The 11,139-nt window shown below is 34.5% G+C and overlaps 1 long non-coding RNA gene and 1 pseudogene across 5 annotated transcripts; both read left to right on the top strand.

Moving 5' to 3' along the window:
- Window positions 1–2,714: 2,714 nt before the first annotated feature.
- LOC120079754 (uncharacterized) lies at window positions 2,715–10,913 on the top strand. Of its 5 annotated transcripts, none has more exons than XR_016525806.1 (6): window positions 2,715–2,843; window positions 3,064–4,110; window positions 8,528–8,588; window positions 9,284–9,511; window positions 9,889–10,474; window positions 10,580–10,913. It is a non-coding gene; the product is annotated as an uncharacterized LOC120079754 (long non-coding RNA). The 5 variants fall into 5 exon arrangements; XR_016525807.1 differs by having other exon boundaries at window positions 9,889–10,479; XR_016525808.1 differs by lacking the exon at window positions 9,889–10,474.
- On the top strand, window positions 5,387–7,594 carry LOC150031460 (peroxisomal membrane protein 11A pseudogene; annotated as a pseudogene).
- Window positions 10,914–11,139: the final 226 nt, after the last annotated feature.

Below are 11,139 nucleotides of genomic sequence, written 5' to 3'. Positions count from 1 at the left end.
GAGAAGATGTTGTCGGACAGTGAAGTCTGCAAGTAGCATCAAATTAGGACGAGGATTTCTCCCAGAATACTCGTGCGTTTGGAGTGATTCTAAAGCCACCTGAAAGCTTTGAGAGCCTAGTTTTCATGGTAGGGTGCCAGAGAAGAAGCTTCAAGGAATCGGGCAAGAGAGTGTAGAAAATTCAAAGGGGTCAAGCTGTCGGGTAAGCTTGAGCCAGTCTTGATGTTTTGAGGATTTTGACCAAACCACGAGAAGTTTTGAGCTAATATTTTAATGTACGCTTCATGAGAAATTTTATAACATGTTTGTAGAAGAAAGTAATCTAAGCTTCAAGTTAAATCTGGATTTTAGGGTTCGAAAGAGAGCCCAAGGTGATCAAGGAACTCCTAGAAAGAAAGGTTCCTATCCTTACCAAGGTGTGTGGTATTCCTTTAAGTCTAAAGCATATCTTTTAGAGTAAATTGTTTATGTTTATGTTATGAATGATTAAATAACATGTGAATGAGAATATATAATCGTGATGGTCAGGGGGTCAATAGACCTAGTTTCTGAGCCGAGTGGAACCTTATGGGATGGTTAGAGGACCGAGAGGTCTAGTTCCTGAGCCTGTAGAAGGAACATCGTATGGGATGGTCAAAGGGCCGATGAGCCTAGCTTCTGAGCCCATGAGCGTGGAGCTATGTGCACATAGGGAATAAAAGGAGAATGCAAAAGAGCAAGCGTTTATGATTAGTAACAAGTAACTATCTACCGTGCATGTAGATAAAAGTTGAGACAGACTCATTCAAAGTTAAGGTTTGAGTTTTAACCTCGTATTTATGATATGCTTGTTATTTATGAGTTGAAATAGACTCTAAAAGTTGCTTACCACTCACTAAGCTTTGTGAAGCTTATTCTATTATTTCATGTTTTTCTTCCTAGGTAACGAAAGGTGAGGAGTTCTAAGGTGTTGCTAAGGTCAAGGTCAGCCACAAGCCACAGTCACACTTCCGAGGTTTTAGAATTATTGATGTAAACTTTGTAGTTAAGTCTTGGAGTTGTATAAACATTAATTGTAATAATAAAATGGGTCTGCTTAATCAATTGTTGTTTATCTCCTTGACTTAAAATTTACTGAGTGTATTAAAGGGGTTCAGATGGGCAGTAGGTATCACAAAAGGGTGGTATCTGCGGTCCCTCACGGCTCTCCTTAGGCTTAGGAGGTGGGCTTGGGGCAGGGTGTAACAATTGAACCAGCCTAACTGAACAAAATTAAACTAATTCCAGAACATGATCTAAGATAAATCTGAACGTGAGTGGATTGAGGTGACTGATCCATGGTCGACAAGTTGTGCACGACGCATCCGTGGTGGATGATTTCATAGGCGACAGGGCTACGAGTCGACAAACGAAGAACATAAAATCTGGATACGCACAAACCGAATAAGGGAAATTCAGTTTAAAATCAAAAGCGAAGACATTCGGTTTTAGCTATTCACAGTTGTTATAAATTGATCTATTCGATTCAATCATTGATTTTGCTCAAAATCAGGCCGAACTAAATCGTGCATATTCCTATCCCAAACAATGTAGTGTACATGGTATTTTTTATTGGCTATATATTCGAAGCAAAATAAAATTTAGAGTCTGTTTCGTGGAGAATATGAAAACTGAAACTTGAAAACAATGGATTAAATGAAAATAGAATTATATTTCATGTTTTCAGATGTGTGTTTGGTAGTACAGCAAGAAGTTGGATTATAATTTAAATAATTGTAAATTAGTTATAGTTACTTACTAAATATAAGTTGACAATAAACTATTATTATACACTATCATTAATTTATTTATGAACATGTTTTACATTAAAAAAAATTGGATAATTATTGTTTTGTAATATTATATAATTAGTTAGACAAATTAAAATTATGGTCCATGTGGTTTGGAGGCAGTTAAAATTTAGTGCATGTGGTTTTTAATTAGAATTTAGTCTTTATGGTTTGAAAAAATTTTCATAAACATTCCCTATACTAGGGTCTATTTAGAAGATTTTAACAAACTATAGGAACTATATATGAAATTAATTATATCAAAGCATAGAGATTAAATTCTAACTTTTGAAATCATAAGGACTAACCTCTAACTCTGTCCAAACCATAAAGAGTAAATTTGCTATTTAATTTAATTTATAATAAATTACATATTGCATATTTTGCTAAATTATACAAAATATCTTTAAACTTTATACTTGTGTAAAAAATATCCTTGAACTTTCAAAATTATAAAAATGCTCTTAAACTTTTATAAACGGTTCAAAAGTGTCATTGCTGTTAATTTTGGAAGGAAATCGTTAGTGTTTAGTTTTGAAAATACCCTTGAACTTACAAAAAGTTTAAAAAATACCCTCACGGTCAATTACGAATACAAACCATTAATACCCGTTTCACTTTTATATTTTTAAAATAACTTTAAAATATATTTTTAATCCTTCAAAACCAATATAGATGATATAAAAATTGCATTTAAAAGTGGAAAATTAAGTAATTTGAAAATATAAAAAAGAATATGAATTGAGAAGAACGGAATCCAAATTATTTTAGTTTTGAGCCCAGCCCACTAACAGCGGTGTGAGCCCAAATTTAAGGTTTCAATTTAAAAATAATATAATATTAATATAATACAATTAATTCATCCATAAATGCCCTAAACTCCTTTCATTTCTTCTGAAATTTCCTTCTCTGTTCAGTTCTCTCTCTCATCGCCGAACTCCTCCTGGTTTGACCGACGTCGTGGCCGCCGGCTGCGTCTGCCATGGCAGTTTAGTTCGACCTTAATCAACTCATTTCATCTCACGATGATATCAGGTAACTTCAATTTCTTGTCGTTTCCTTTTCGCCCTTTTTAACTTTCTTCGATTTAGCCCTCTATGGTTGGTTTGTTGAATCTGAATCCTGTGCTTTTTTCTCTTCTTTTATTTTGAGATCTGAATCGTTCAGCTTTCCCCATTTATTTGGCTCCAATTAAATTATCATCAATAACCCAACAATAAAGAAAAAAACATCACTTTTATTTGTTCATTTGCAGGCACACAATCAAAACTGAAACATGGTTTTAGTGTTACAGACTTGTGTACACTATACTTTTGGAATAAAAGAAAAAAGAGAATACACTATGCAGAAAGAGAAGGCAAAACAAAAGTTTAAATAAACAAGTTTCATGCAATCAGCTCGATGAAGAGAGACGCCAGAACCGTGGTGGGATCTCCAAGAACGATACTAACAATGGTCTTGATGAAGACCTTAAGGATCCTCCAAAACTTGTTCCCTTTTCCGCCATCCCCACGCCCTCGAGCTTGAATTGCTTTCAGATTCACCTTCTGCAGAGCCAAGTTTGGGTCCTGATCGGCATTATCGACATTGATCCAGTCTCCTCCGTTCTTGTACCATTCTTCTAAAGCCATTTCAGTGGCACAAGCCACGTGAACATGGTACTTCCTGCACTCAGATATGTAGGACCAACCATTGTGTTGGCCGTGGCTTCTGATGGTCTTTTTGTTGCACCACATGCACTCACCTTGGACTTCCTTGTGGAGATTGAACTCCACGTCTTCAATTTGGTAATTCATCTTGAGGTTTTCACAGCAAGGGTGGAGATCCAAGTCACGTTTCTTGCAGTGGTACATAAAGCCATTGATAGGCTTTGTGCAGGCGTCGCAGATCCGTCTGCATTTGTCGTGGCAGGCTCTTGGTGGGATTTTAAAGAACTTGAAGGTGGAACGTGGGAAGAATTCATGGGAAATTGGTGAGTTTTTTGGAAACATACAGGCTTTGTGAAGATCAAAATCACACTTTTCGCATCGGTATCGAGGCCCAAAGCCTATTTCCTTGCAGCCATCGCAAGTGTAAGGTTTCAGATACTTCTTCAGCTCCAGTTCATGCTTCAGGTGGCTTGGATTACACAACTGCTCTGCCATTTTTTAAATGATGGGTGCAGGGTAAGGAAGGGCAGGGATGAGATTGGGAAGACTGCAAGCAGGAAATAGTAGAGAAGAAGAGGTTTGAGAAGAATGCAGAAATGGTAGTGGAGAGATTAGAATGCATATTTAAAGAAATCAGAGGCAATGAGTTTCGGGTAATTTCTTCTATCTTTTTGCTTAGAAGAAATGCATATGTGTTGTAAAGAAATTTCTAAACTCTGGGTTTTGCTTATGAATTTGAAAGAAATTGCTCAACTCTGGGGTTTTACTCGATCCATTTCTCTTCTACTTTGTTAATTTGTTTCAGCAGCTTCTTCTCTTCAGAAGTTTCTCACTTCTTTTTGTTCTTTTTTTTGGGTTTTATATTATTTATAGCATGGAGAAGAGTTTTGACTGAAATAATAATGATATGATTGGAGATTTTGCATTTGTTATTTCCCAATCCTTAACTCTGGGAGCTTTATTATTGACGTTTTTGCCCTTTTCTAGAGGCAATTTGGACCTTCTTATTGTAGAAAAGCTATGGTTAGGGGGTGTGATTTCAATTGAATTTCTAATGTTGAAAACTTTTCAGTGGGATAAGCTCATATTTTCTTTCCCTTTTCATTTACATTTTATAATTTAAACTAATTTGATGTAAAGAACTTTCTCGCTTGTCTTGCTTTTTATTTTCCATAACCATCAAAAGGGAAAATTCTCAACAACATATTTGAAACAATGGTCGTTCGACCTTGAGCTAAAGATAAAACACTCCTAGATTCGTCTCAATTAGAACAACTGAGAATGCATGGAGGGGAGCATATAAGGATTCACAGAAGCCCTTGATTGAATTCAATGCAAGCTCCCGACCTCTCCAAGCCTTCTCATGAAACTTATAACATCACAAGGACGATATGGAACCTTGTTGTTCATTTTTAATGATTTTCTACACTCTCTACCATTCATGAAGTAACCTGCTTATGACCATTTTTAACAATGTCAATAGAACATAGATGAATGTCAATGAATTTTGAACCATCCAAAAAACACTTTTCTTATATACATATGCACGTAGATACCAGTTACAAGAAGAGCGGTTGCAATGGAAGTCAAATGATGTTTGGTTTGACCTAGTGGTCTTAAAATTCAAAGTTGTCTTTAAGACCAATCAAGTATATGACTTTCTTTAGTACAAACTTACTCCTAAATATAGAGTGTTCCTTAATGAAAAGTCGAAACAGGAATACACTTTTGCAAAATCAATAACGTCCCCGAAGGGTCTGGACAACGAACCTAATTCATGGTTGTTGGCATTTGCATATATTGTATTTGCAAAAATCAGTGGACTAGATGGAACATAATCAACAACAATGCACAAATCATTATTGTGGGAGTTGAAAATAACATACATCGACCATAATAAACTTTTTCTTTTTGGAACCATCACGATATATGGCCAAACAAGAATTTCTGTGATTGACAGAAAGGAAAAACTTACTTTGGATCAAATCCTTAAACCGTTCAAAGGATGAATTTGGGGCGATAGAAATCTCAAGAGAGAGAGTTGTCATTCATCAATGAGTAGTTTGGAAAATAGGTGGCATAAAATCATTAGAACTACTTCAATTAGTAGTTTAAAATTGAGAAAATAGTATTAAAATAATCAATGTATAAACTAAAGTCAGAAAAAAAAAATTAATAAGAATAGATACTCTAAATGATCATCAAGCCACTTTACACCGAAGTTCAATTCTATTTGCTTCATTCTCCGTTTGACTCAATCTTTTATTTATTATTCTGGTAACCATATGCTCCAATTCCACCTTGGAAAGTAACAATTTCTATGCATTAAAATTTAAATAATTACTTGTATTCCTAGATATATTTACATCTAACATGCTTCTTTGGCTAGTTAAATATAAATATAGAAGAATTCAGTGCGATAGAGAACGATCAAAATCTACATTTAGTCCAAGGATATGTAGCTCAAAAAGATGATACAAGCACACCAATAAAGGTGATATGGGTGGTTGTAGCGAAAATTATAGCCATAAAAAGGGAAAATGCTCAAGAACACATTTGAAACAATGATCCTTCGACCTGCACCTGAGTTGAGGACAAAACACTTATGGATTCTTCTCAATTAGAACAACTGAGAATGCATGGAGGAGAGCATATAAGGATTCACAAAATCCTTTGATTGAATTCAATGCAAGCTCCCGACCTCTATAAGTATTCTCATGAAACTTATAACATCACAAGGATGATATGGAACCTTGTTGTTCATTTTTAATGACTTTGTACACTCTCTACAATTCATGAAGTGACCTTCTTATAACCATTTTTAATAATGTCAATCGAACATAGATGGAATGTCAATGAATTCTTGAACCATCCACTACAAGAAATTTGGTCTTTTATGTCGGTTGGAAAACTAAAAACAGATGTATAATGTCGGTTTAAAAAAAGTGGATCTTCAATGTCGGTTTTAAACTGACATTAAAGACATACTTTACTATTGGTTTTAAACCGACATTGTAGATACCCATTTATTTTTTTAATAAAGTATCCTCTCTCTTTCATTTAATTTCTCTAATAATTTTCTTCCGTCTCCTTTCTCACTTCTCTTCTCCAAATTCGCCAAACGCTCTTCTTTCTCGCTTCTCTCCTTCAAACCCTTGCCATTTGTCTGTCGATTGTGGGTGAAGAATCTGTCGTGGTCCATCAATCATCGATCGATGGTACAGGTGCATTCGTCGTGCAAGTTTGTTCGTTGTGCAGATCTGGCCTCCGCTCGTTGATTGTATTCATCGATCCGGCCTTTGTGTACAGATTCGACCTTCGTTCGTCGATCCAGCCTTTGTTTGTCATCGATCATGCGGGTCTGGTGTGGATTCGGCCTCCGTTCTCGACAAGTTCATATAGGACCTTAATGCCTTAAGAAATTCACATTTCAAGTTTACCCAAGAATTTCTGCTCGCCCTCCTTGGATATGGCGGAGAAGGGTTTTATTACTTCGTTGAACAATTCATTTGGTTAGCTAAATCTGATTTGATTGACAAATGACTCTCGTCGCTTGCAGAAGATCAGTGTGTGGGTGGGATTTATCGGGTATGTTGGGAGTATTTCGTTGAAATTTAGGGATTTGGATTGTCTTCTTGAAGATAAGGCATGTTTGAAAGCGAGTATTGAGATTGCGGTCACCGAAGGAATAAAAATTTGGAGCAGGATGAGAAGATGAAGAAGTTGTGTGTGAAAATGTTGATGGAGAAGCTTTCGATTGTTCAAGATTGTTTCGATGGATTTATGGCAGTGGTAAACATTCGTCATGGAAGCGGCCAGTTTTCAAGTTCTCTTCTAATTTCTTATGCTGGTCTTCTTTTGGTATTGATTAGCACTCATAAGAATTGGATATCATGTTAAAAATAGCTTTCAATTTTACTAGGCTAAATTTTCTGTTTATTTGAAAACATTCATAGCACAGAGCCATACACTATATATCTCATTAATAATGAGCATTCCTAAACTATTAATGTATGATAATGATTATTGTTAGTGTTCTCCCATTTTTAGCTTGAAGCTTGTTAGAGTTCAGTTCATTGGTTTCCACAACCATTACCATTACAATAATCCTTGACCATAGGTTCCGATTTTCTTCAGTTGATTATGGTGGTAGCTACCACTTTTATCCAGTGTAGGCTCTTTGATGAGATTGTGTTGCTTTCGTGTTCAAAAGTATTCTGATCTATGGCACTTATCAGAGTGTTCATATTTAGATTAAAAGTTGGAACCTACTTCAATGGTTCCATTTATCAACTCCCTTGAGTCAATTATTCTAGTTAGATGACGGGTTAGATTTGTTTCAAGTTCAAATCAACTTCAAGATGTTATATTTATCCTAATCCAACTTAAACTCAATAACTTTTACAATTTAACCCAATGCATATGGTTTTGGTTAAATTGATAGAAAGTGTCTAGCCATTGGGGTATCTTAACATTAACCAATATTATTGGCATCCATGGAACTTCTTAAATGGGATATTCTGCTGAGTTTTTTAGCTCTCCAATCATTTGTATACACAATGTCATAAACACCAAATCACTTTTAAACATTTGTGTGTAATTTTTTAGATTATTTTGTTGTCTTTCTAAGAATCACTTCCAAACATGTTTATTTTGTTATAGCTTTATTTTATATTATTAGATTTTATGGTGTGACTTTATCGTGTTTTTAGACATTCGGACTAATTTTTTTTTTTTTTTGAAGAGGTATTGTAATTAAAGTGTGAGGTGGGAGAATCGAATCTCAAATCACGAGGTTGATAGTATAAACATCATGCTAATTGAGCTACGCTTTTGTTGGCTAAATTGTGTGAATATCATAAAGACACATTCGGACTAAATTTCAACATTGGGGTTGAGCATTAATTAACATTCCAACTCCCCCTTCCATTTTTTCACACCAATTCACTAATTAATCAGTATTCCATTATTAATTATTTCTCATATTATTTCTCTGTGAAGTCTAAAGATTTTAACTTTGTTTTTTATTATGCTGATGTAAGTTTGTGTATTTGATTTTTATTGTTACAGTTTTTCAAGGATAGGAACTAGAGGGGAGGGGAAAGAATTCATTAGGAGCATTCTTACACTTGTATGTTAAACCAATTCAATTTAAAATAGTTGGTTATATTTTCTTTTGGCTACTTGTATTTTATAAACTTTGAAAAGTTTTCTTACACTTGTATATTTCCTAATTATATTTATACAAACTAGATAGTTTTCCATCATGTAATGTCGAAATAAAGCTTTCTCATCTATGCGAGTTAAATCTCTTTACCTTTTTACCTTTCTTTTGTTTAAGGGTCATAATTAAATGGATTTTGTTGATGTTAAGTATGATGGAGGCATGGCTGCAAAATTTGAATATATTGAAATAGGATTGACTATCTTCTTAAGTACAACTCGTTTATGTTTAATAAATCATAAAATATGCCTAGTTCATGGATGTGAAAACTACTTCTATTGTGAGTACAATAATTTTTCTTCAATTGGTTTATAAGAAATTTAGATTTGGATTATTGTTCTTTTCTCTCTTGATTTGATTTTGATTCTATTTTTTGAATTAGATATTTGTGTCTTGAACCCTACTCAGAGGAGAATTTTTTAGTCTTTTAAAGCTAATAACATTAAGTTTTTTGATTCAAAATTGAAGGCAAAAATGTATATTGTGATATCTTCTCTTTCACTTTCTTTGTTTTCTTTTTCTATTAGATTGTAATATTTGTTCATGTAAATTATATATGTATGTTCTAGTTATAATTAGTGATTGTATTTGGATTATTGCAGAAGCCTTTCATTTCGATTTCGAATGATGCTATTATTGAGGCTCTAAAATTCTAATTGGTTCTGAACATTTCATCCGATAATATATGAATTTCAGTTTTTGTTTGTGTTATTTCTTCTTGTTTTGATCTTTTCAGATCTTTAGAACATCTTTTAATTTGTTTGCTATTTTATCTCTGGTTTTCAAATGTTAGGAATCACCCCATTTTGATCGACTACAAGTGTGGAAAGGTATGATATGATCCTAATCGACTTATATTCGTAAATTGTGAATCCATCTAATTATGAGAACTTTGTTGCTTTTACTTAGATAAGAACTTGTAGAAGTTTAAACCAAAATAAAAACTAACTTTTGTACCTACAAATATGATTAAGATGTTGGTTGTTGTCCACCTGATGCAAGAGATCATGGATTTTATTAATATATGTACTTAGTCTATATAGTTAGAGAGCTTTAGGATTGGTTGAGTCTTTCTGGGGTCTATTTTTAATCCCTTCATACTGTATTTACCCATACCTTTTTTTGTAAAATACATCTTGAAGAAATACATTATTGACATGGTATCAGAGCCCAACTAATGAATCACCACCGACATTCGTTCGTGCAGCCGACCCAGCCTCTATTTGCTTTTCGTCTGTCGGTCTTTGCTCGTCCGTGCCTTGACCATATCAGTGACTTCGTTTCTGTCCCTATTTTTCATTCGTTCATCGGACTCGTGCCCCCGTTTTTATGCCTCGCCCAGATTACGTTCGTGCCTTGCCAACCCACCGAATTCCTGCTCGTGGATTCGACGATCCAGATCTGAGTGCTCGAGTTGTTCATTGGCGACCCAAACCCGGACCTCTGTTTAACGAGCCAAACGAGCTTTATCTGATCCATCGATCCAAATATTCGTTCATCCGTTTCGTGTCTTCTCAAATAGACGACTGAGTTGAAAGAAGCCAAATCGAGTCGAAGGAGTCAAGAAGACGAGCCGAGCCGATCCTGTTTGAGCCGTTGAGCCGATATTTGTTGCGTTGACTGAGCCGTTGAACCGAAACTAATGTATGCATCATGTCTCATACTTTGATGGACATGAGTGAATGATTAATTTATTTCTTGACTTCCAAACTTAGTTCCAATCTTCATCTATATGACCATTAATTCTCAAGGTAAAAAGATATACAATTTCAACCTTTGCAAGACCCATCCAAGTAAGGTCTACCTTTGATTTTTTTTTAGTGCTTAGAAATTGGGTCTATATTTTTCTTATGAGCTTTCTTCCATTTATTGAACTATTGAGCTTTCTTGTTTTGTAGGTGAAACAAAGGAGTAAAGATTTGGTATTGCAGCTCTCTTTATGCTTTTTCTTGGGGAACTCTAGATCCAACACATTATGTATTTCGGCTTTATGGTTTTTTTTTTCTGCTTTAGATCTCAAATGGAGACTTTTTTTTTTCTTTTTTCCTTCTTTAAATGTCAAACTATAGTTTTGATATTTGAAAAATCTATGACTTGTAAAAGGTTGTTGGTTGTAGGTTTGGGCTAATTTAAACCCTCCAAAGTAGACAACCAGCTTTATCGAACTTTAAACTTTCAGGCTTTATGTATCAATATCAATGTAACTTGCTGATAGGTTACTTAGTTAAACAATTTATCATTTTCTTTATTGTGAATTAGTTAATTTTATTTTATTGAAAGCTAAGTTGTATACGTAGCAATTAAGATTTTATTTTGTGCATCTCAATAATGTCCCAAAAGGGTCTGGACAACGAACCTAATCCATGGTTGTTGGCATTTACATACATTGTATTTACATAAATCAGTGGACTAAATGGAATATAGTCAACAACAATGCACAAATTGTTATTGTGCAGGA

Source organism: Benincasa hispida, unplaced genomic scaffold, assembly GCF_027475165.1.
Source record: "Benincasa hispida cultivar pf3 unplaced genomic scaffold, pf3_genome.v1.1 HicScf120, whole genome shotgun sequence".
NCBI lineage: Eukaryota > Viridiplantae > Streptophyta > Magnoliopsida > Cucurbitales > Cucurbitaceae > Benincasa > Benincasa hispida.
This window is presented reverse-complemented; position numbering and strand designations above follow the sequence as displayed.